Genomic DNA, 25,999 nt, shown 5'->3' on the forward strand with positions numbered 1-25,999 from the left:
TTGAAATAAATATGTTGAATATTTTTATTGAGTGAATTTGCCAGAAAATTTAGATTTGTATTGTAGTATGTGATGCATAGTGATAAGAATAAAATGTTAAGTAATGGTAACATTTATTCAGTAGTTAAATATCAAGGTTGAAATTCTTATGTTTTCTGTAGATAACCCACCCACATTCAAGCTTTTACCAATCTTATATCTATCTTTCAAAATCTTTATTCTCAAGTATGGTGAACGTCTAGAAGAAGAGAACAAATATAGAATATGGTTTTTGAAATTACATTGTAGGTATGGAGAAATTACTCAATAATAAAAAAATAGAAAGAAAGGAAAATACAATAAAAGAATATTAATAATATTGATTCTAGGTCATAGAGCACAGCAGTTTCTAATTTGGATCCTAAAGTAATATTAACCACATAACAATAAAAGATTGCCACTTGCTAGTCATGTATCCTTATGCAAATTACTTCAAGCCAAACATTTTCATCTCATCAATAAAGTGGACAAAACAGCATCTACATCATGGGGTTAAATGTGAAGATTAAATGGAACAGCATAGGAAGTGTTTAATGAAGCACCTAGCACATAGTACATATTCAACATGTATTAGATATTATTGCTATTAATGTCACTGTTATTATTTCTCCTTATATAGACTATGTATATGTATGTAAATAAATTATATATATTACAGTCTTATATTAAAGACAAAATAATATTTAAAAATTATATTGAATTTATTTATATGTTTAAAACCCAGCATCACATAATAATAACAAATCATCTTTGCTAATTCTCTCTAACTTAAGTTGAATACCAAATTCTAAGTCATGTCAGTTTCTGCTCATATATATTTCTATTTCAGACACAGACTCTAAAGTAGATACCTGCAGTCACACCACACACTGAAATGTGTAAATTTCCCCTCATTTTAGCTATTGCCTACTTTTTCTATAATAAACCTGCTAATATGTTTTGTTTATACAATGGAAAAATAGGGGAAATTTTTATTGAATTGTTTTCCTCCTCCCCAATCTTACTGTTAATGCCTTATTTTGTGATTATTATTAATACTTTTCAGCTACATTATTGTAAGATCTTCTCTGGTGACAATTTTCCATGTTATGACTTTTGTGGGAACTCCCAATTCAACTCTATGTAACTCTATTATCCTGCAGAACATAGGCCATGTGGTGCTCACTTTGGAAAACCATTAATACAACCATAAAACAGGATGTGTATCTGTCTTTGTCCCTCTGTCCCTATCCTCTCTCTGAATGAAATAAACGCACGTGGAAAGCATTTTCCCATTAAGTTATAATATTTTCCCAAAGGCTATAGAACAGGGTATGTGTAAATCCAGAGTCTTACATTTAAATAGAATTTCATTTTTGAAATTTGCATTTTTTAGGTTGAAAATTTCCACCCTGTAGAAGGTAAACCATAGACCCTGGCTGGTTTGCTCTGGGGTAGAGTGTTGGCCTGGCATGTGGATGTTTTAGATTTGATTCCAAGTCAGGAAACGCAGGAGAAGCAACCATCTGCTCTCCACCCTCTCCCCCTTTTCTCTCTCTCTCTTCCCCTCCTGCAGCCATGGCTTGTTTGGTTCAAGTGCACCAGCCAGGGTGCTAAGGATGGTTTCATGGAGCTTCCACTTCAGGCATGAAAAATAGCTTGGTTGGAAGCATGGCCCCAGATGGGCAGAGCATCGGCCCAGACAGGGGTTTCTGGCTGGATCCCAGTTGGGGTGTACATAGGAGTCTGTCTTGCTATTTCCCCTCTTCTCACTTGGAAAAGAGGAAAAAAAATAAAAATAAAAGAAGGTAAACAATGTAAATTTACTTTTTCTAACTATTGTTAAAATCATTTGAGGTGGTGCAGCAAGATGGCAATGGAGTAGGCAGACATACCAACTTCCACCTCTCAGAACCAAAGTGGATTACAACTTAATTTTAAGAACCATCATCTGGAAAAACCAACTTTGGACTAAACTAAGAGAACTCTTAAACCAAGGAACACTGGGGAAGCCACACTGAGACGATAGGAAAAAAGGAGACGTGAAGAGAGCTGCCCAGCTCCCTGGAGCCAAGGGCAGCCCAGAGAGACTTGTGTGAGGGGAACTGAGTTTAGCAGAAAGGGGATGGGCCTGGGCCCCAGGAACAAAGCCCCAGCCTGTAGCCCCAGAGCCTAGAAGAGGTGTATGGACAGTATTTAGCTGCGAAACAAGTCAGGATACTGTTTGTGAGAAAGAGACAGATTTCTCAGACCCAGGATTCTTCTTAAAGGGATTGCGCAGAAAACCTCTCTCACAACCACCCACCCAGGGCTCTGGGGGACAGAGAGAGAGGAGAGGACCAGAGCAGCAGGAAGAGAGTTTAATCTATGAGGCACAGGGAGAAACACTTTGAGGGACAGCCACCCTAACCCCTGGGCTGAGTAACTCCCTAAATCTGAAGTGAATATTTCCCCTGGAAATAGCAATACCAGCAAAGGGAAGCAGGACACCAGCCAAACAAGCTCTCCTGCGGCACTCAGAGCAGAGTTGCTTAGAAGGAGGGAGCTTTTGATACTACAGTATTGAGTGTTAGGGTCACAGCTGAGGGTTTCCTGGAGGGCAAGTGTCAATGGAATGAGAAAGTGCAATTCCGTTGGCAAGGGCAGAAGTCGGCTGGCCACAACCGAGGCCAGGGTGTGAGCTCAGTCTTGCCCGGTGGGGGTGAAAGGGACACACAGAAATGGTCAGGCCCAGCTGCAGACCTGCCTGCAACGCCGCCTGTGGGGGAATGGCAGGAGCCCTGTAAGGGGCAGAGACTGACCACTGAACAAGGGCGCACAGGCACGCAGCCTCGCTGGGCCTTTGGAACCCAGGTTTGCAGCTCAACATACGAGCTGGCTCCTCCCGTGGGGGTAGGGCAAAAGCCCAGAACAGGCAGAGTCCTGTGCTCAGTCACCTGGCCAGGCCCTCAGAGCCGAGGCTTGCAGTAGACCCAAGTGGGCTCTGCCCGCGGAGGTGGGGCAAAAGCCCGGAAACAAGTAGAGTCTGGCAGCTGAGCAAAGGTGCTCATTCCTGCCTGCGGTGCTGAGGCTTGTCACCCAGGCAGGGCGCACAACCCCACCTGTGGGGCAGAGCAAAGGCTGAAGCCCTGGAGGTTTGTTGTTTCAGGCACATGATCATAGCCCTTCCCCATGGAGAAGAGGCAGAAACTGCAAAGACAGCCCCAGCAGACTGGCACGGGCAATGTCTTAGGCAGCAGAGGCAGAGAGTGTGGTGGACCTGCAGACAGACAACACCTAGGGAACACAGAAGCCACACTCATTGGATTCCAGAGGCCAAAACCTTCTTATACACAGACAAAATGTGAAGGCAGAGGAATGCAACACAAATTAATCAAGAGAAATCCCAAGAAAAGGAACTGAATGAGTCAGATATAACCAAATTACCAGATGCAGAGTTTAAGAAAACGATTGTTAGGATGCTCAAAGATCTTAAAACAATTGAAGGTCATTACGAACACCTAAATGAAGACATAGCAAATATAAAAGACATTGAAATAAAAAAGAATCAGTCAGAACTGACAAATACAATATCAGAAATGTAGACCAAAATGGAAGGAATTAAAAGCAGAATGGATGAAGGTGAGGATAGAATCAGCGAGTTAGAGAACATGATAAATGAAGGCATGGAAGCAGAGCAGAAAAAAGAAAAGAGACTCAAAAAGTCTGAGGAAACTCTAAGAGAGCTCTGTGACAACATAAAGAGAAATAACATCCACATCATAGGGGTTCCTGAAGAAGAAAAGAAGGAACAAGGGATAGAGACTTTGTTCAATCATATCATAGCTGAAAACTTCCCTGAATTAATTCAGGAAGACATCTCACAAGTTCAAGAAGCACAGAGAACTCCATTAAAGAGAAACCCAAAGAAATCTACACCAAGACATATCATAATTAAAATACCAAAGCTAAGTGATAAAGAGAAAATATTAAAAGATACTAGAGAAAAAAAGGATATAACCTACAAAGGAGCCACCATTAGGATGATATCTGACTTCTCAACAGAAACACTTGAGGCCAAAAGGGATGGCAAGAAGGCCCTGGCCAGTTGGCTCAGTGGTAGAGTGCTGGTCTGGCATGCAGGAGTCCCAGGTTCGACTCCCAGCCAGGGCACACAGGAGAAGCGCCCATATGCTTCTCCACCCCTCCCCCTCTCCTTCCTCTCTGTCTCTCTCTTCCCCTCCAGCATCCAAGGCTCCCTTGGAGCAAAGTTGGCCCAGGCACTGAGGATGGCTCCATGGCCTCTGCCTCAGGTGTTAGAATGGCCCTGGTTACAACAGAGTAATGCCCCTTGGTGGGCGTGCTGGGTGGATCCCGGTCGGGTGCATGCGGGAGTCTGTCTGACTGCCTCCCATTTCCAACTTCAGAAAAATACAAAAAAAAATAATAACAAAAGGGAATGGCAAGAAATATTCAAAGTAAAGCAAAACCAGAACCTACAACCAAGACTACTTTATCCATCAAGGCTATCGTTTACAATTGAAGGAGAAATAAAAAGCTTTCCAGACACACACACAAAAAAAACCTCAAGGCATTCACTACAACCAAATCAATGGTGCAAGAAATGCGAAGGGGCCAGTTGTAAACAGATCAAAGGAGAAAAGGAATATAGCAAAAGAGGAATACAGCTTTAAAGAATAAAATGGCAATAAACAACTACATATCAAGAATAACCTTAAATGTAAATGGATTAAATGATCCAATCAAAAGACATAGGGTAGCTGCGTGGATAAGAAAACAGGACGCATGCATATTCTGTCTACAAGAGACACACCTTAAAATAAAAGATGCACATAGACTGAAGCTAAAAGGATGGAAAAAAATATTTCATGAATATGGAAATGAAAAAAAAGCTGGGATAGCAACACTTATATCAGACAAAATGGACTTTAAAACAAAGGCTATAGTAATAGATAAAGAAGGTCACTAAATAATGATAAAGAAAGCAATCCAACAGGAAGATAAAACCATTATAAATATCTACGCACCTAATATAGGAGCACCTAAATATATAAGCGGACTTTGATGTATATAAAGGGAAATATCAACAGTAATACTATAATAGTAGGGGATTTCATTACCCCACTAACATCACTAGCTAGACCCTCAAGAAAGAAAATTAACAAAGAAACAGCAGACTTAAAGGAAACACTAGAACAACTGGATTTTATAGATATCTTCAGAACCCTTCACCCTAAAGCAGCAGAGTATACATTCTTTTCAAGTGCTCATGGTACACTCTCTAGGAAAGACCACATGTTAGGGCACAAAAGCAGTCTCAACAAATTTAAGAAGATTGAAATCATATCAAGCATTTTCTCTGACACAATAGCATGAAACTAGAAATCAACCACAACAGAAAAATTGAAAAATACTCAAACACTTGGAAACTATATAGCATGTAATTAAATAACAAATGGGTTAACAATGAGATTAAAGAAGAAATAAAAAAATTTCTGGAAATGAATGATAATGAGCACACATCAACTCAAAATTTATGGGACGCAGCAAAAGCAGTACTGAGAGGGAAGTTCATAATATTACAGGAGTACCTTAAGAAGCTAGAAAAAGCTCAAATAAACAGCTTGATCCTGCATCTAAAAGAACTAGAAAAAGAACAGCAAGTAAAGCCCAGAAATAGTAGAAGGAAGGAAATAATAAAGATCAGAGCGGAAACAAATGACATAGAGGCTAAAGAAACAATACAGAGGATCAATGAAACCAGGAGCTGGTTCTTTGAAAAGGTAAACAAGATCAATGAACCTTTAACCAGACTCAGCAAGAAAAAAAAAGAGAGGACTCAAATAAATAAAATTAGAAATGAGAGTGGAGAAATAACTGACACAACAGAAATACAAAATATTGTAAGAAAATACTATGAAAATCTGTTTGCCAAAAAATTAGACAATCTAGATAAAATGGACAAATTCCTTAAAACATATAATCTTCCAAACATTAATCTGGAAGAATCAGAAAACCTAAACAGACTGATTAGCAAAAATGAGGTCGAAACAGTTATCAAAAAACTCCCAACAAAGAAAAGTCCTGGACCTGATGGCTTCACAAGTGAATTTTATCAAATATTCAAAGAAGGACTAACTCCTATTCTTCTCAAGCTATTTCAAAAAATTCAAGAGGAAGGAAAACTTCCAAGCTCCTTTTATGATGCGAGCATAATTCTGATTCCAAAACCAGGCAAAGACAACACAAAGAAAGAAAATTATAGGCCAATATCCCTGATGAATTTAGATGCTAAAATCCTCAACAAAATATTAGCAATTTGGATCCAGCAATACATGAAAAAAATCATACATCACGATCAAGTGGGTTTCATTCTGGGGAGGCAAGGCTGGTATAATATTTGCAAATCAATCAATGTGATTCCTCACATAAACAAAAGGAAGGAGAAAAACCACCTGATAATTTCAATAGATGCAGAAAAAGCATTTGAGAAAATCCAGCACCTATTTATGATCAAAACTTTGATCAAAGTGGGAATACAGGGAACATACCTCAACATGATAAAGGCCATCTATGACAAACCCTCAGCCACATCATACTCAATGGAACAAGGCAGGGGTGCCCCCTTTCACCACTCTTGTTCAACATAGTTCTGGAAGTCCTAGCCACAGCAATCAGACAAGAAGAAGAAATAAAAAGCATCCAAATTAGAAAAGAAGAAGTAAAACTATCATTATTTGCAGATGATATGATATTGTATATAGAAAACCCCAAAGTGTCAGTCTTAAAATTACTGGACCGGATAAATTAATTCAGCAAGGTGGCAGGATTTATAATTAATACTCAGAAATCAGAGGCATTTTTATAGACTAACAATGAACTGTCAAAAGAGAAATTAAGGAAACAATCCCCTTCACTATTGCAACAAAAAAAATAAAGTACTAGGAGTAAATTTAACCAAGGAGATTAAAGACTTATACTCAAAAAATTATGAAACATTTATAAAAGAAATCAAGGAAGATACAAACACCATTTAAAACAACATGGATGGACCTTGATAACATTATACTAAGCGAAATAAGTAAATCAGAAAAAACTAAGAACTATATTATTACATACAAAAGTGGGACATAAAAATGAGACTCAGAGACATGGACAAGAGTGTGGGGGTTATGGGGTGGGGGGGGAAGAGAGGGATGGATTGGGGGAGGGGAGGGGCACAAAGAAAACCAGTTAGAAGGTGATGGAAAAGAATTGGACTTTGGGTGATGGGAATGCAGCATAATCAAATGTCAAAATAACCTAGAGATGTTTTCTCTGAACATATATACCCTGATTTATCAATGTCACCCCATTAAAATTAATTAAAAAATACAACCACAAAAAAAAGGAAGATACAAACAAGTGTAAGCATATACCAAGTTCGTGGTTAGGAAGAATAAACATTATTAAAATGTCTATATTACCCAAAGCAATTTATATATTCAATGCAATATCAATTAAAATACCAATTAGATATTTCAAAGATATAGAACTCATATTCCAAAAATTTTTATGGAACCAAAAAAGAGCACGAATAGTCTCAGCAATCTTGAAAAGAAAGAATAAAGTGGGAAGTATCACACTTCTTGATACCAAGTTATACTACAAGGCCATTGTACTCAAAACAGCCTGGTACTGGCATAAGAACAGGCATATAGATCAATGGAACAGAACAGAGAACCTGGGAATAAACCTACACCTTTATGGACAACTGATATTTGACAAAGGAGGTAAGAGCATACAATGGAGTAAAGACAGCCTCTTTAACAAAAGGTGTTGGGAAAATTGGACATCTACCCATAAAAATTGAAACTAGACCACCAACTTACACCATTCACAAAAATAAACTCAAAATGAATAAAAGACTTAAATGTAAGCTGTGAAACCATAAGTATCTTAGAAGAAAACATAAGCAGTAAGCTCTCTGACATCTCTCGCAGCAATACGGTATGTCTGAAAAGTCATGGTGCACTTTTGACCGGTCACAGGAAAGCAACAAAAGATGATAGAAATGTGAAATCTACACCAAAAAAAGGAAAAACACTCCCATTTTCTGTAGGATGATGTGGCAGCATGTGCGCATGAGCAGATGATGACGTAACACCATTTATACAGCGGAGCATCCCACAGCCATGCCAGTCGAGATGTGGACATTACAGAGAAAAGTTCAGTGTGTTCTGGAGCTTGCTAAATTCGAATCCATAACCAAAGTGCAACGTGAATATCAGCACGTTTATAACAAAGTGCCACCATATAGGAATAACATTATTCGGTGGGATAAGCAATTGAAGGAAACTGGCAGTTTGGTGGAGAAACCCCGTTCTGGTAGGCCATCAGTCAGTGACGAATCTGTACGTAAAGGCTATATGGGATAGCTACCTAAGGAGCCCTAAAAAATCTGTGCGTGCATGTGCTCAAGAATTACACCTAAGCAAGGCTACAGTTCATAAGGTGTTAAAGAAACGTCTCTGTTTTACAGGGTACAAATTGCGGCTGTTGCACACTTTCAAACCAGCGGATAGACCCACACAATGCGGTTTTGCTACAGATATGCTTCATGAGATCAACAATGATGCAAGATTTTTGCAGAAAATTGTGTTTACCGATGAGGCGACCTTCTATATCTGTTTGACACATTCATCGCCATAATGTCCGATTATGGACTGCTGAACATCCTCATGCCTATGTTGAGTATGAACGTAACACCCATAAAGTGAACGTGTGGTGTGGCCTGGTGCATGATAAGGTGATAGGCCCATTTTTTTTCACAGAGCAGTCTGTGACGGCAAAGTCCTATCTTGACATGTTGGAATTATAAAGTGACACAATTTCCAGAAGGTGTCATCTTTCAACAGGACAGCGCTCCTCCACATTATGCCACCATTATTCATGAGTTTCTGGATAGAACATTCCCCCAGCGGTGGATAGGCAGGGGTTCTGTCAAGCCATGGCCACCACAATCCCTGGGTCTGACACCCTTAGACTTTTACTTTTGGGGTTATGTGAAGCAACATGTGTACATTGAACGTATCAATGACATTAATCACTTAAAACAGAGAATCACAGATGTTATTCACTGTATTACAGCTGACGTCCTTACCCGTGTGTGGCAAGAACTTCACTATCATTTGGATGTGTGTAGGGCAACAAATGGAGCCCACACAAAACTGCACTGAATAGGTATGAAACTGGGAGAGTTTTCCTTTTATTTGGTGCAGATTTCACATTTCTATCATCTTTTGTTGCTTTCTTGTGACCGGTCAAAACTGCACCATGACTTTACGGACACACTGTATATTTGCTGATTTATCTCCATGGGCAAGTGAAATAAGAGACAGGATAAACTAATGGGACTATATCAAACTAAAAAGCTTTTTCACAGCTAAAGACATAAGAACAGAATAAAAAGACAAAGTACACAATGGGAGAACATATTCGACAATACGTCTGATAAGGGGTTAATAACCAAAATCATTTGAAAATAAGATAGAGTGAAATGATTTGGAAGAATTAGATTCCATTAACTTTGAAGAAGGAAATAATCAAGATTTCCCTACATTTTTTCCTTATATAAACGGCCTGTTGTTCTGCAGAATGTCAGTGCCTGGCATGCCTTCCTGCCAAAATGCAGAACAGATGTAGGAGGGCACCTTGGGAACCATACATTATAAAGTGTGGCTGAAAAACTATTTTCCCACCTCTCCCAGCCCTGTCTTCACCTGTTTATGCAGGAAACAGACCTGTGGATTTTAGTCGATCTGGTTCCCTGCCAGTGGATTCCCAGCGGCTCCAGACAACTGCTTTCTCATTTGAAGTTCTGTTCTTTTCCTCCCAGTTTTTGGCTGACATTTGCTTGGTGTCAGCTGCTGGCAGGATGTCGGAGGCCACTTTGCTACAGGTTGCCTCAGTTTAGGAAGAAGTTGGGGAAAAAACCCAGATTTCTAGGAATGAGAAAAAGAAATAAGGGTGGCATTATTTTAAAGAAGAGAGAGACATGTACGTGGGCACCTTCAGAAAGACAGGCAGACATTTGGTTCTCTCTGCTTCCCATCTAGTTCCGTGAACCTGTGAACACAGGGAGGGAAAGCTTAAACCTGTAACTCTAGGCATATGTCCATACCCATCAATTAACAAAACCACACAGTGTAACAACATCTAAACAATGTCCTGTAACTAATGATTTTCGTATGATGTACTCAGCCAAGTAATCAAATGCCCCAACAACCTCAGGTCATATGTATTGTTATTATATTAGTTGTGTTGAAGTCTAATAATTAGAAGAGAATTAACCACAAACTCCTTTGAGGCAGAAAATTCTAAACTTTGATGCTTTATGAATTAAAATGAATAAAGGCTAACAATCAGCTTTAAAAAACAAATGCATGCCAAAATTCAACATTTTTATTCCCCACACCTTCCTTGGCATCAAGAACATTGCAGCTGCTTTCCTTAGAGTGTGACAATCGGTGACATAAGGGCTCTGCTTATCGCACTTTTGGAATTTTATCCCACAGAGGCTCGCACAGGTGATGTGAACTTGGTTGGAAAATGTCATCATTCACTTTTAGAGACTCGCTTTGGATGAAAGGATCTGAATGATGAGACATCTGTGTTTCCTTTCTCTCTTTCCATCTCAATGAAGTTAGAATATCTCTAAGGAAACAAAACAAAAAAGAAGTAAATTGCCCTCCGATATTTATAAATAAGGCTCTAGGTGTGACTCTGGACTGTGTGTCAGACTCTCCTATATGAACATGTTTGGGCTTTAAGGGATGTGGCGTGGGTGGGGGTTGGAAGAAATAAGACAAGAAGTCTTAAAGACTCATTTTTTTAATGTTTTTGTATGATGACAAATTTGATGAAGCATCAATAGCTTACAAGGACAAAGGACAAGATCAGAGTTCTTCTAACATTAAAGGTAAAGGTTCTGAGTCCTCTTGATAATGTTCTCCTGCCCTCCTTCCTTTTATCACGCAGATATCTGATCAGGGAAAGTAGTTTGGGAAATTATAGTGATATTGTCACTTGTAACATCATTGGGAAAAACTCCTTACCTCTCCACAACCAGTATGAGCCAGGATTAGATTTAAAACTTTGCCATATCCCCTAAATATTGGAGGCAATTGCTCAGCATAAAAAGATGTTTAACTATCTGCAGCCACAGAGTTGTCTTAGGGGATGAAGGTGTGTTAGGGCCGACTACCCTTAAAATGTGTGTCTATGGAACATGTTGGGTGCTTATTGGTAGAGCATTACACTGGTCTCTGAAAGGATACTAAGCAGTCTAGATAAAAAATTAGGAAGCTTTTTTTTTTTTTTCTGTAAAGGGCCAGGAAGAAAATATTTTAGGCTTTATGGAGGTACATAGCCTCTGGGGACCTATTCCACTTTTCTCTTGTAGCACAAAAGCAGCCATAGATATTTAAAAATGAATGACTTGATCTGAATTTTAGTAAAACTTTATTTATGAAAGTAGGAGAACATTTAGAATTGGCTTATGGTGTAGTTTATTGATCCCTGGTCTAGACTCCAGCCCATAGTAAATGGGCAGATGTTGAGGCATGTGAAGAGACATTTAAAGATAATAACATGAGAAAAACAAAATCATCAGTGGAGATTATAAGCTATGAAGAATTTCAGAGAACCAAGTGATACTTGGGAATAATAACTGTATTTTACATGAACAATGGATAGGATCACTGATGTTTGTTTAAAATCTGTAATCCTACAACATACTGTCATTTTAAGTTCTTCTCTGTTAATAAATTCCTGTCCTGATGAGTATCCCTTAATACCAGAGGTAGGTACATTTTTATTTAAAAGAGGTAGGACAAAAAGTTCTAGAAGAGGGATACGGAAAATCAAGGACTTCTGAATTTTAAGTTGATGATTACACAGACTTGAAAGTACCGTTATATAAAGTTTTTGTAGTTGTCATCATCTTTATTTTATCCATTCCAGATCAGAACCTATGAGTCTTAAGAGTTCAATGATTGCACACTTAAGAAAAACATGTATGACAATTCTTGGAAATACACTGGCTTTCTGTTTTTATTATGAACAAATATGGAGCTTCTTGAACTAAAAATCAAGCTTACAACTCCAAGCAAATATTGTGGCCAGGCACATTTATTTTTGATAAAAATAAATGTCAATTTAATTGCAAATGAGGCACTCTCTTTAGACTGTTTGCAAATTGCAGTCCAGTACCTCAGTGCTGAAAGTTTGGGTTTTTCCTGCTGGCTTTTACTGACCTGGTTTAGGAAATAATGTTCTGAGTTTCACCCAGCAATATTTAAGAAGGCATCCTGCACAGATGGTTTTATGGAGATGTGAATGAAAATGCACTGAAGACGTCTCAAAGCAGCTGTAGTTTCTCATTCAGAGCAACCAAAGAAATCAGAGACACTAGGTGAAAACAGAGGACCTGGCCAATCTTCTTATCAGGGAACTGAATTTCCTATCAATGAAAAGAGTGGCTTTCCTTTAATGTGATCAAGACAGGTCTTAGGGTCAAAGATGAAGGACCTTAGGGGAAAGATAAAACCTGCCTTCTGCTTATCTATGTATATTTAACCTGACTACAAAAGATTAAGAATATTTTAGACTCTGGTAAACCATCTCTCTCTTTCTCTCTCTCTCTCTCCATGAACACTGAATTTATCATTTAAATGTTAAAAAGGGAAACCAGATGCTACAGTTATTAACTTTTGGAATCAACTATAATCTTCCTATTAAATTCTTCCATCCAGGTATGGGCAATTATTTGCTTGATCTAAAGGTGCAGAAAATGCCGGCACACAGGGTTTCAGAAAGTCCAGTTTAATAAGACAGGTGGGTAACTAATAATGTGGAAAATTACCTGCAGATTGAGGAGATTGGGAATGACTAATGGCCAAAACTAAGCGAGTAAATTAGTTGCAAAATGATACCATTTGCAGTAGTTGTGCGAACGGGGGACTGGGAAGGCACAGTGGCATGTGGCAGTGAGCAGAGCGGAGCAGAGTGTGAATGTCGCCCAGACTCAGGAAAGCATGCCATCAACTTGTGCCTTCTCCCCACCGCCTCTCCTGCCTTGCAGCTGCCCCAAGTCTGTCTGTCTGTATTTATTTATTTATTTATTTATTTATTTATTTATTTATTTATTTATTTCTATTCATCTGTGCTGTGAGGGTAAGATTTAATAGTGACAGCCCTGGAGTCTAGTTAGCTTTGCAAAATCTATCACAAAGTCAAAGTTATCATGAAGGTCAGAACTATCAGTAACAAGACTTGAATTTGCTTTACAAACCCAGTAGATTTCTGACAATCAAATGTGGGTTTTGGAAAAATGAAAACTTAAGTTTGTTACTAACTGGTAATATGTTGGTACTATCCTCCTAGACAAGGTAGTTGAATATGAGTACGAATAACATGACACACATTTGTTTAATGATATTTTGTGATTATGGGTAGTCTGAACCCCGGTAGTGTCTTATAATTAATGGGCTTGTTTCATGTCTTGGTATTTCTCTTTTCCTTGAATAATTATTCATAAATTGATGTGTCTTAAATTTTATGATGCTTAAGATGGATAAGACACATATCTTATTGATAGTAGATCCATTTTAAAACCGATTTGCAGAGCTACCCATATTCCTTCTCCCAGAACCTCTTTGCAATACTATCTAATACTAGCAGTTCAAAGTTGGTGATGCATAACATCTCAAGTCATTGTCTAAAGGTGCCTCAATGGCAATAAAAAGACAATTGAGAATGCTTTAATCAATAAAATGTTATTATTATTTGTTCTATAAACTGTATAAATGCAAATTGTTCTCAAACTTAATGTTTTTGCTGCTGAAGTGGTAATAATCACAAGAGGAGGTTAATTGACTACTAATTCCATTTCCTCTAGCAAAAATTTAGTGGAAGCTTACTATTTCCTGCCCCGTGGTGTTAGGGCATGGGTATTATGAGGTGTTTAAGAGAATCACAAATTAAGATGTTTTCCCTCCAATTACTCATAAATCTAAGATGCCGAATTGTATAAAAAATGTGTAATTAAGTGCTATAGTGTGTAATATAGTTCTCTAAGTCACATTATAGATTTAAACTCTTCATAGCTAAAGTGAAAATATGAAACATAATTTATTTTCTTTATATCCTTACTATCAAAGAATATATTTTTAGTAGTTTATTACAAGAAAAAATTATCTTACATTCAGGGCACAGAATATATGTTCATACATGTTGTCTCTCTAATCTAACTAACTGGTTTAACATATCCTTGTACTGAGCTCACTAATAAACACTGTCCTCTGTTTCTCCAGGTCAGTTGATCTCTCTCTCCAAAAAAAGGGTTACCTAATCCCCTGAATGTTTTGCTGACCAAATTATTCATGGACATTTCTGAGTGACATGAAAGACCTCCCACCACAATGCAAAGAACCATAGATTGATCCCTTTCTTAATCTTCCTTTTGCAATGCTTGGTGATGAAAATGGGCAAAAAGAAAGAACTTCCATTTGCAGAAATCTGTCCTTTCATATTTTTTAGAATTATAAGTTATTTTCTTAAAGGAGAGAGCCTGAAAAGACAAAACTTACTACCTCTGAGGTAGATGGGCATGCACATCTGAGTTTGGTAGACGTTTTAAACATGACAATGAGCATTATATGAAGGAAAGCTGAACTTTCATTAGTAGTTACCAAATAGAATAGAATGCTTTTAGAATATACAACTATTTGTTGTGAAGTCAAATCTTTTCTCTGTAGTATATACACTCTGGTGATACATAATACACACATAAAAATAGAAGCAAAAATAACACATTATAAAAAACATAAAATAACATTATTTTAATGCTTTAAATTTGTTACAGGACTTTGACATCTATTATCTAACATCAAATTTTTTCACTTCCATTTTTGAATTCATAATCTTAATCCATAACAGTCACTTCCCCTGACTTTTATGTTTTGTTTTGCTTTTAGCCAGTCAAGCTTAAAACTTGGAAGCCATCCTGATTAGTTATCAAGTTCTATTCTATCTATACAATGTCTCTTATACCTGAAACATTGTTTCTATTTTTATTGTCATTATTTCATCTATTACCATAAAACTTTCCTCAATATTCACCTATCATTATTTACTTATTAAAAAAATCTAAAGAGGACATAACTTATAAGCAGCAGAGAGATTTTTCTACTTAAAAATGATGCATTCTCATTGTCCACAAATTAAAAATAACCAATCAATTACTCAAAATAGATGGAGTCAAATCCTTAGGAGTAAACTTTTCATCATTATCTGAAATATGATTCAGAATTGGAACTAAATTTTAAGGTACATTTACTCTTTTACCTCCCTTTACTCCTTTCTCTCTCCCTGAAACACCTATGCTGTGGGTCTTTTTTATAGTTTCTGAGACCTAGTGATTGCCACTAAAAATGGCCTCTTCCTCTACTTGACATTGGCTAGTCTAAGCATGTACATGAATCATTCCCCCAATTCCTGGTAAATAAGACAGGGTCAGGAGGTGGCAGTGTCTTGAATTGGCTGCTGATCTTGTAACTTTGGTTGATATTGTAAGCCAAATGCAGCTAAGGGAAATATAATCAGCTGCAATGACATGTATCCTGCAAGTGCGACACAGAGTATCACTCTTCCACTGTCCTGGCTTTTTACCTTTATTTCTTCACAATGAGAAGAGACGATTTTTGCATAATAAACCAAAAGAATATATTATGACAAATGATCAGTTCTAGCCAAAAAGAAAAGAAAAACCTTTTGTTTTCCTTGAAGAATGTGAGGTTTAGGATGAACGGAACTAACTGGTTTCATGACAAAGGACCTGACATAATGGAACAGGGGAACTGAGAGAACTAAATTGAAAAGGAGAGAAGGAGGCCAACCAAGAACCTAGGCCCTGGGTGCTCTAGGGAGCAAACTTGAATGAAGTAAGAGAAGGCTGATGGGAGGAGTAATAGATTTTTTATTTCTTTTTTGCATCATAATCTCTACTTTTAGAGATTTCTCTATCAATTATGCCTTAAGTGCGGTTTCCAGTTCTTGACTCTGTGAGCCGGTTGTGACCACTTCATATAAACAAGATGAACTCCCACACAAAATTTTCCTCTACTATCAAGGCTGATGACAACACACATATACACACACATGCACACCAAGAGAGTACGAGGCTTTCTGGGGAGAGCGTGGTGACTCCCAAGAACATATGAACATGATTGATAGATTCAAAACAAGACAGACTTGTTCGTGGTTTTTTATGTTTTTCAGGGGATGTAGCTGGGATGACAATTTGCATGCTTGTACAGATGAATGTATGGTTTTACTTCCAAGCTGCACGAGAGAGGGGCACACCTAAGCTTTCACATTGGTTTGACCAAAGGTGGAGCAGAAAGGGAAAGGGAATAGTGAGTCTTAATAGCTGTTCAGGGACAAACATTCAAAAATGGAGTCAGACTCTTTATTGAAGAGACATAACTTCCCAGCTCTGGAATATCAAAGGTGGAGGTGGTGGTAAAAGTGGACCACCACAATGGGGATAAACTTTTTATCACTCATAGTTATTTTAGAGTGTAGGTGCATGATAATAAAAAATCAATTTTAATTAGGCTTTTATTATGTTTCTAAAAATATTTTAAAGAATACTCTTTTTTTTGTCAGGTCTTCCAGAATCCTCTCACACCACCACAGAATCTCTCTGTCTTTCATTCTACAAAATTTACATTGAAGGCTGCATACTCAAAATAGGTCCCTGAGATGGCTAAGGTTTTTAGAGGGGGCTGCATAGGATTGGGACAAGAATCTGCAATACATGTTGCAGATTCCTATAAAACCATGCATTTCCCATTGACACAGAGGTAGTAGCCCTCATTTCCAAAGTCTGACAGAAATTTGTTCTTATCATATGGCAGTTGTTACACCTTGCCCTAGAATATTGCTATTTTTGTGCTTTTAATTTTTTTTGTAACCTTTTTATTTGGAGATCATTTTAAATTTCAAAAAAGTTGCAAAAATAATACATAAAGTTTTGATGTAGCCCTCACCTGATGTCCCCTAATGTTCATATTTAACATTACCTCCAGTACTTTGTTAAAAATGCGAAACCATTGCCGACTCATTATTTTAAATTTCAGATTTGATTTCACCAGTATTTTCCTTAATGCTTTCCTCCCTCTCCATTTCACAATTCAATCCATAATACTACTTTAATTTATTGATCATGTGTCCTTTGTATCCTCTGGTCTGTGACAATTTCTTAGTCATTCATTATTTTTTATAATGTTGACAATTTGGAGAGAACTGGTCTGATATTTTGTAGAATGTCTTTTAATTTGAGGTTATCTGATGTTTTTCTTATGGTAGGACTAAATTTCGGGACTTTGGGGAGGAATACCATAGAAGTAAAATGCCTTTTCCATCATATCAAACCAGAGAATGCTAGTTTTTTGTTTGTTTGGTTAGTTGGTTTGGTTTGTTTTAAAATCACTTCTGCTAGACTATACAAAAGCTCTTTAAGATCATGAAAAATATATTTTTCTCATTGTGTATCCTTCAATTCTAGTTAATACTTTTTTTTTTTAGAGAGAACGTATTTAAACATGTTTACCAAGTATTTGTGACTTTAATATTTATGCTTAGGCCCTGACTGGTGGCTCAGTGAATAGAGCATCTACTCGGCATATGGACATCCTGGGTTCGATTCCTCATCAGGGCACAAAGGAGAAGCAACCATCTGCTTCTCTACCCTTCCCACTACCGCTTGTCTTTCTCTTTCTCTCCCATAGCCAGCTTTATTGGTTGGAGCATGGTCCTGGATGCTAAGGATAGCTAGGTTGGTCCGATGCTCCGGCCTCAGGTGCTAAAAATAGTTTGGTACTCAGTACTCTAGCAGGAGTCTGCTTCACTATCTCCCATACTGAAATCAACAAATCAAACTGCTTTCTATTGATATGTGTCATACTTAGTTCCTCAAATCCTAGATTTTGCTTTTAGAAAAGAATTTATCAGTTTTGTATTGAGGGAAACCTAAAAGATTCAGGGAAGCTAATCAATTCTCAGAATAATTTTAAAAGCTAGAAAAACTAGTTATTTAGCTGATATGGTATACTGCTCAGATACCCCAGTTAAAATTAGATCTGTGATATAACATTATGTGCAGATTTCAAGATTTCTGCTGTTCCAGGAGGAGCAGATACATATGACCCCTGTCTTTTAATGCCTGAGTTATATATTATAGTTAGATGCTTTATCTGCCTACATATTGTTTGCCCAGACTCAGTATTAAAATTGAAGACCCAGCTGGTCTCCTAAAGGATTCAGAATTTGGGAGTTCAGCATTGATTTCTTTAGCCCTTAGCATACCAATTTTCCCTGACAACCAGTATTTTATATATGGATGTTCTCTGAACACACCTGATTTGAACCAGGACACTAAACTAAAAGCTTTTCATTCAAGAAGCAGACACATGGACAAGGAATGCCATGAACGTGCATTTCTTGAAACACTTGCTCTAATTCCCTAAAGCCTTATAACCTTCCCTGACATCAGTGAAAATTATTAGTTTTGTTCTCCACTGTCATGTATCATGGTTACCTCTAATTGAAATGGAGGTGTTCTGAATAGTGCAATCAGTTAAGAATCTTGCCAAGTGGCTCATTTGGATAATTTATAGTAAGATTTGAGGCTGATGAGTTCAGAGCCCATGAGTCCCCAGAGTCCTTAATCTTTGATCATATTTTGTGGTGGGACAATGCTTGATGAGAGTAGAGTTTGAAGATAACTGCTCCCTGCAAATGTATTTATCAAATACCAATGTTCCCAGCAAAGTGATTTGAGATGGAGATTACCTATCACTGGAAATGAACCACAAGGAGTAGCTTAATTTGAAGGAAGTACTGGCTTGATACTTTTTAATAAATTCCTGATATTAAATAAAACATACCACAGCTCTCAAGTTTAAATGACTTTTTTTATCAGAGACAAATAGAAAGTGGAAAAGGGGCTTAGAAAGAAATGAGGAAATTAACATCTTTGGAAACAATTCTGCTGAGAGGTGACAATAATAATGGTAAATAAAGAAAAATTCTGTTCCATGTATAAGATACAGTCCTGTTCATGTATTGTGCCAGGATTTTTCAAACTAGAGTTTGAAAAGTCAGGAAAAAAAGTCAGGAAAAGTCAGCTCAGGAAATTCGCAATGTAATTCATTAAGGCATGAAAATAAATTATTAAAACATGTTAGTTTATTTTTATCTCATCCTATTTTGGGGGGATCTGTTTTACAATGCTGTAGAACCTGCATTAATAAATAGATAAGTAAATACACATATTCTGAGTTCATATTACAGTTTTTAAAATTTTATATAGATATGCAATGACAAAATTTTGGTGAACACTGTCAGATCATCCTTTCCTGATTTGTGATAGTATGAGATTATTCACAATGGGAATATCTTTTGAAAATATTTATATTTTCTTTAATTTACCTATGGAAAATTATCATCTATAGATTTTACTAAAAAGTTTCTAAGTCTGTGTACTTCGCCTATATTACTTCTTAAACTTAGCTACATATGCTTACTAGACCCTAAAAAGTTATATTTCTATTATTTATTATATTTTTTATTTTAAGATTTAGTGCATAAGATTGTTTCCTCTTATTCTAGAGGTCAGGCTTAATAGAAACTTCCAAGCTTTTTAAACAATTACTTTTATATTTTTATGAACAATGAGCATAAAAATTTAAACATAATTAGTTCTCATATACTCAATGAGTTCTCTATTTGATCCTTGATGATTTCCTGCTAGGACAATCCTGAGGTATATGGACCAGAATGTTTTGCAGCATCAGAGATATAGACAGAAATAAAACACTGGTTTGATAAAACTGGGACACAATGTTTTTCATTTTCTGCTGCATGAGGTTTTAGAACTGTTTCTATATATTTCTGCATCACTGATTTCAAATCTGAATTCCGTGTTTTGGTGAATGCTCTATTTTTTATGCAATTTTAATTTCTTTTTGTTACAGTTAATGGTATGCATTGGTTTTTAAATTGGAGTTAAAGGGCAATGACTCTTGGATTGAACATAACCACAAGGCAATTAATGTTTTACAAACATTACTTTTACATAATTGTAGTCGTTTTTAAATGTCAAAAATTATTATCCAATAAAAACACCCTCTTATTTTGTTTTAAGATTGAATCATGGCTTCTTTGAGAAGGCGTAAATGTAAGAATAGTCCTGACATCTTCTGTTATATATGTGGCTGTTACACACTTCAACATCAAAAGCACAATATTTCATCATTTGTGACACGTGCATATATTGCCGAATTTCAAGTTCCCCTTGGCAATCAAGACAAAAATTGGGTCCTCATATTGTGTGTCATAATTGTGAGAAAATGCTTTGTGACTGGACAAAAAGAAAACACAAAGGAATGCCTTTTGGTATTCCCATGGTTTGGCATGAACCTAAGGACCACAGCAGTGACTGTTATTTCTGTCTGATCCATACAAAGGGCATTGGCAAGAAAAAAATGGCATATGATCACATATCCTTATATTCCTTCAGCAATATGACCTATCCCACACTCTGAGACACTCCCAATTCCAGTTTTCAATGGTTTTATTTCTTCTAAGGATTAAGAAAGTGAACATGGTGATCAAGTGTATTTTGATAAGATGCATGAGGAAATGGTTGTAGAATCTGAAGAGTCTTCTTCTGATGTCAAGCAGACATTAACCCCTCAGCAGTTTAGCCAACTCAAATTGAATGACTTAGTAAGAATGACATAAAAATTGACCTTGACTTCCTGAAGAATGAGGAGCATAACTGGATCATTTGTGTGGATCTTAAAATGGTAAGTTTCCTGCTAGGACAACAGAGAGGTTTCACAAAATATCCTTGCTTTCTGTGTTTGTGGGACAGCCGAGCTCGGGAGAAACACTGGACACAGAAGGAGTGGCCGAAATGTGAAATTCTAGAAGTAAGGATGCAAAATATTGTGAATGAACCTGTAGTTAATCAAGACAGGATCATTTTCCTCCACTTCACATCAAACTTGGCTTAATGAAGTAATTTGTTCAGGCTTTGAATAGAGAAAGTGAATGCTTTCAACATATTATTTCTGCTTTTCCTGTCTTGTCTTTTGAGAAGATAAAAGATAAATGAACCTCAGATTTGAACCCTCATACATGACAAATAATTTGCCAGAAAGATTAATAAGGAGGAGAAAGCAGCATGGCAGTCTTTTGTGGCAGTTACAAAGAACTTCTGTGGCAACAAAAAATCAGAAAACTATGAACTTCTGGTTCAAAGAATGCTGTTGGCTTTCCACAACACTGGATGTAACATGAGCATTAAGATTCACTTCCTGAACAGTCACCTTGATAAGTTTCCCAAAAATCTTGGAGCTGTTAGTGATGAGCAGACAACTGCTGGAACATCAAACAAGATTGTCCTCAACAAGTACACAAACGCAAGAGCTACAAACGCAAATGTTTGCCTGAATAGAATTTAAATAAGTTTTGCACAAATTTTATGATTAAAATAAGTGTTTTAATATGTTCTATTTCAAAATTGTATACAAATTCTGATGCAATCATATCTTTTAGTGTATTAGTATATTTATTGCATTATATAAATTATTATATTTTCACAAAGATGATTTCCAAGAAGACATTCTACTTCATTATGTTAAACTAAATGTTGAAAATTTTACAATAAGATGAAAACATAAAATCTTGAATTGCAAAAAAACTGTAGCTTACAGAAAAAAACTAATGTCATATTTAATATCATCACACTCAAATTAAGTAAGAACAAGTGTTTTTGTGGATGCAACAAAAATTTTGTTCCCTAGTGTAATGTATGTTGTGTATTTTATGTTTAGACAGATAGTATGACATATCTCTCTCTATATATATATTTATTTTACACATATGTATTGGACATTGAATATATTCCTTAAATGTGCTAAGACATGATTGTTGACTTCATAGAGATATAGGAGAAGCATGTCTATCCTCTCATTAACTGTGAAAAGAGCTGTGAATCTGAGATACAAAAGGAAAGTCTGATGTAGTTTAGATGTCAAGAAAGTTTTCTAATAGGAAGTCTTAAACTAAGATGATGAAGACGAAGGGACTCAAAATGATGATATATAGTGATGAATATGATGATAATAATGCATATTTTTATTGAGTATCAAGAACTCTTATTAGTACTTTCTGTGAATTAATCTATTTAATTATTATTATAGCCCTACTAACTGGCTAGTATTACTATCCTCATACTTCATACGAGGAGATTAAAGAACAAAAATGTAATAAATTGTCCATAGTTATATAGCTATCAAGTAGTGAAGCTCAAATTTGTATACAGTTTACCTAATTCCAGACATAGTTTTTAACTACTGTAACAGCTGTACTGATAAATAGAACTAAATGATGATAGCTATGGATAAGAACAGGTGTTGCAAGCATTGTGAACAACATGTAAAAAAGGTTGAATAATGAAGAAGGTAATGCATATGATTAAGATATAAAGGGTGAATACAGGAACTAAAATATGGAAAAAGTAAAAGAGAGGCAAGAGAGGGATATGAGGAGTTGATTGTAAATAAACTTGTAATATATGTGAAGGATTGTGATTTATATTATCATAAAATTATGGGAATTAATTTAAGGGTTTTGTAATATATGAGTATATGTGTGGGCACATCTTATTTGTACATGTTAATGGTGGTGGAACAATATCAATCAGGACATTGCAGTAGTCCTGAGAATATACTTTGATAACTTGGAATAGGGTAGTAATGATGGAGATAAAGTGAAGAGAATCTGTTTAGATACGTTTTTTATGACCTAAAATCAACTGGATCAGTGATGTATTAAGTAGGGAAAAGGAGAAAAATGGAACTATAGAAGAAAATCTTACAGTTTCTGCTATGTGTAACTGAATGTAGCATATTTCCATTGCCAAGTTCAAAAACCACTGAAAGAATAATAAGGCAAGGGCAATTATGAGTGACTAAAGACTCAGATTAGAGTTTTTAAGAACATCAATTTTCTGGTAGAGAAATGGAGAAAACTAGTAAAAAAAAGACTAGGATATAATAGTCAGGAAGATTATAAAAAAAGCAGAAAGCAAAATCAATGAAAGTTATGGAAAAACTTGATTTTAAGACAGAGGAAATAACAATGGTCAATTGATTGCATGCTGCTCAGAAGTTAAGAAAGATGGCAGATAGACCTTTAGTTAGTGCATTGATATCCTCATAAAATGTTTAACCCCCTAACGTGTTAGGTGTTCTAAACTTCTATTCAAGCACTAAGAAAATTACATTAGTAAGATTTAGTTTATTTACTGGTAAAATGAACAAAAAGTAAGAGGAATGGAATAGAATACAAAATCTCTGAAGTTCTTCCTAGTTTAAAAATTCTATGATCACAGTTAAACTGATTAATATGCAGAAACAGGAAAGTACAGATATGAAGAAGAGATTGGTACTCACTGAATGGTTCCTTTGAAATAGAGCTCACTCTACTGTTAACCATTCTTTAATAATAACCCTGATAACATCTAAGTACAGAAGATAAAAGTGTCTGAGTGTTTCAACTGTAAATCTATGAAATGAACACAGTGCAGATGGTTGCAGAGACAGCTTTTCTTCCAATAATTTAGAAGAAAACAATCCTGGAAAAAGCTGGAGAATAACACCTACAGGTGGGTTCTCTGGTAGAAAAACAGCTTTTTGGGAGTTTTGTGGAAATGACAATTGTTGGGTTGGAGAGGAAGTGTAAGAATGGTATTGTAAATTATGATAAATATCAGTTTGTTACCAAAGTAATTGTAAATCTCAGACCTTTTTTCCTGAGTCTACTGTGAAGATTAACATAATTGGCAGGTTCAAAGTAGTCTATCATTTCAAATGAGATACATTAATTTTGTTTACAAGACACACTGCATTAGGAGATAAAGAATGATAATAAGAAAGTCACACAAGTTATAGTATTAAGCCACAATTAGTCTCCTATAAGCCTTACTTTTCTGACCTGTTCAATGCATAATAAAATCATAAAAACATTTCTGAGGCTTGATTCATTTATACAGATATTTTTCAATGCTTTTTTTTTTATTGACTTTTCTGGAGTGCTAGAACCTTCCTTCTAGAACTTGTTTTCTGATGAGCAGTTTTAAGTAAATATGCTGTGTTAACAGAGTTAAGGAGCCCAACACAGGGACACTTATCTAGAGAAATCAGAACAGTCTTCCCAGAGGAAGTGATATGTAAACTGGGGATTAAGATAAATAGTCAAGAAAAGTATGTGTGAGGGGACAGAAGAATGATCCAAGAAAAGGACATAGATTAGCCAAAGGTTTAGATTAAGGAAAGCATGTGATTATGCAGCTCAGTTTTGCAGGAGAGTTGAATGAGGTGGTGAGGTTAAGATCAAGGAGAAAATTGGGGATCCATTTTCAGGGTTAGTGTGCCATGCTAGAAGTAGGGGGTTGTCTTAATCAAATTTGAGTTTTCATTTTATGGAGTCTGCTATAAAATCATTTTGTGAAATATAAAATGAAGAGAATCAAATGATAATCTAGATGGATGATGACGGAGATCTGAATTAAAGGTTTGATAAGAGAGATGAAAAAATTTAGATACACTGTAGAGCTCTAAAGAGGTGTGAGAAACATGACTTTTATTAATAGGTACTGGGGTTAAGGGAGTCATCACTTTTAGCTGGGACACCTAGATAAAGGGCCATTCACTGGAATAATGTCTTGGTCTGCTTTGGCTGCTATACAAAAGCAACATAGACTGGATAGCTTATAAACAACAGAAATTTATTTATTCCAGTTCTGGTGTTGGATATTCGAGATCAGGGTGCTAACATAATCGAGTTTCGGTCATAGCCCTTTCCCAGATTGTCGACTGCCAGCTTCTCGTTATATTCTCTCATAGTGGAGAGCAGAGATTGGTGAAGCTAACTCTCTTATGACTCTTATAAGGGTACTAATTCCATTCACAAGGGCTCCACACTCATTTAATTCTAATTACCTTCCAAAGTTCCCACTTTCTAATACTGTCACATTAAGAAGGGTGGGGAGAAGAGGGTTTCAACCTCTGAATTTGGGAGGGACATAAGGAGCCTGTAGCAGATGGGAAAAACAAAGGAGGAGGAGGATAGTGCTTTATATTAAGACTAAATAGAGTTAAAAGTGTCATGGATTATTCAAGTGGATAGATTCAATTGGAAGTTGGATAAATACTGCTCATGAAATTAGTGGATATTTCAAAATGAATATGGAGCGATAATTTTTATTTATTTATTTATTTTATTTATTTATTAAACAAGAACACCAGAAAAGCAAACAATGAATCAAAAAATGTTGTTCAATTTTGCAAATGAGATGCAAAACCAACTTCTATTTCACGGGTGAAAATGCACTATACAAAAGGCTGAAAATACTGGAGTATCTGCATGTTCCCTGATCCCCTAAGTTTTGTGAGCAGTGTATATGTAATTGGACTTCAGAAAAGATATTTAGATAAAAATAAAGGTAAAAATTGATTCAAAGAGAATAGTTTTGAGGTTGTCCAGGGAAAAGGTTTAGAGTGAGAAGAGGAGAAGAAAAGTCCCTACAGGATATAACATTAAGCAATCAGCAGATGAATAAAGAAAGTGTAAGAAACAAGAGATAAAATGGAAACATATAAGATTGGTATGGAGACACAGAAGCTAAAGGGAGAAAAATCTTTCAAGAAAAAGAGAGTTGTCAACAGTGTCAAATGCTATAAAGAACATCATAAAGAGGAATCTATTGGATTTACTAAATATGAAGCCATTGAAAGATTTTGTGAAAGCATTTTTTTGTGGAGTTCTGGAGCTAAATGCCATGTTGTTTTGCTTTGAGTGCACG

The sequence above is a fragment of the Saccopteryx leptura genome, chromosome 11 (assembly GCF_036850995.1).
Source record: "Saccopteryx leptura isolate mSacLep1 chromosome 11, mSacLep1_pri_phased_curated, whole genome shotgun sequence".
Classification (NCBI taxonomy): domain Eukaryota; kingdom Metazoa; phylum Chordata; class Mammalia; order Chiroptera; family Emballonuridae; genus Saccopteryx; species Saccopteryx leptura.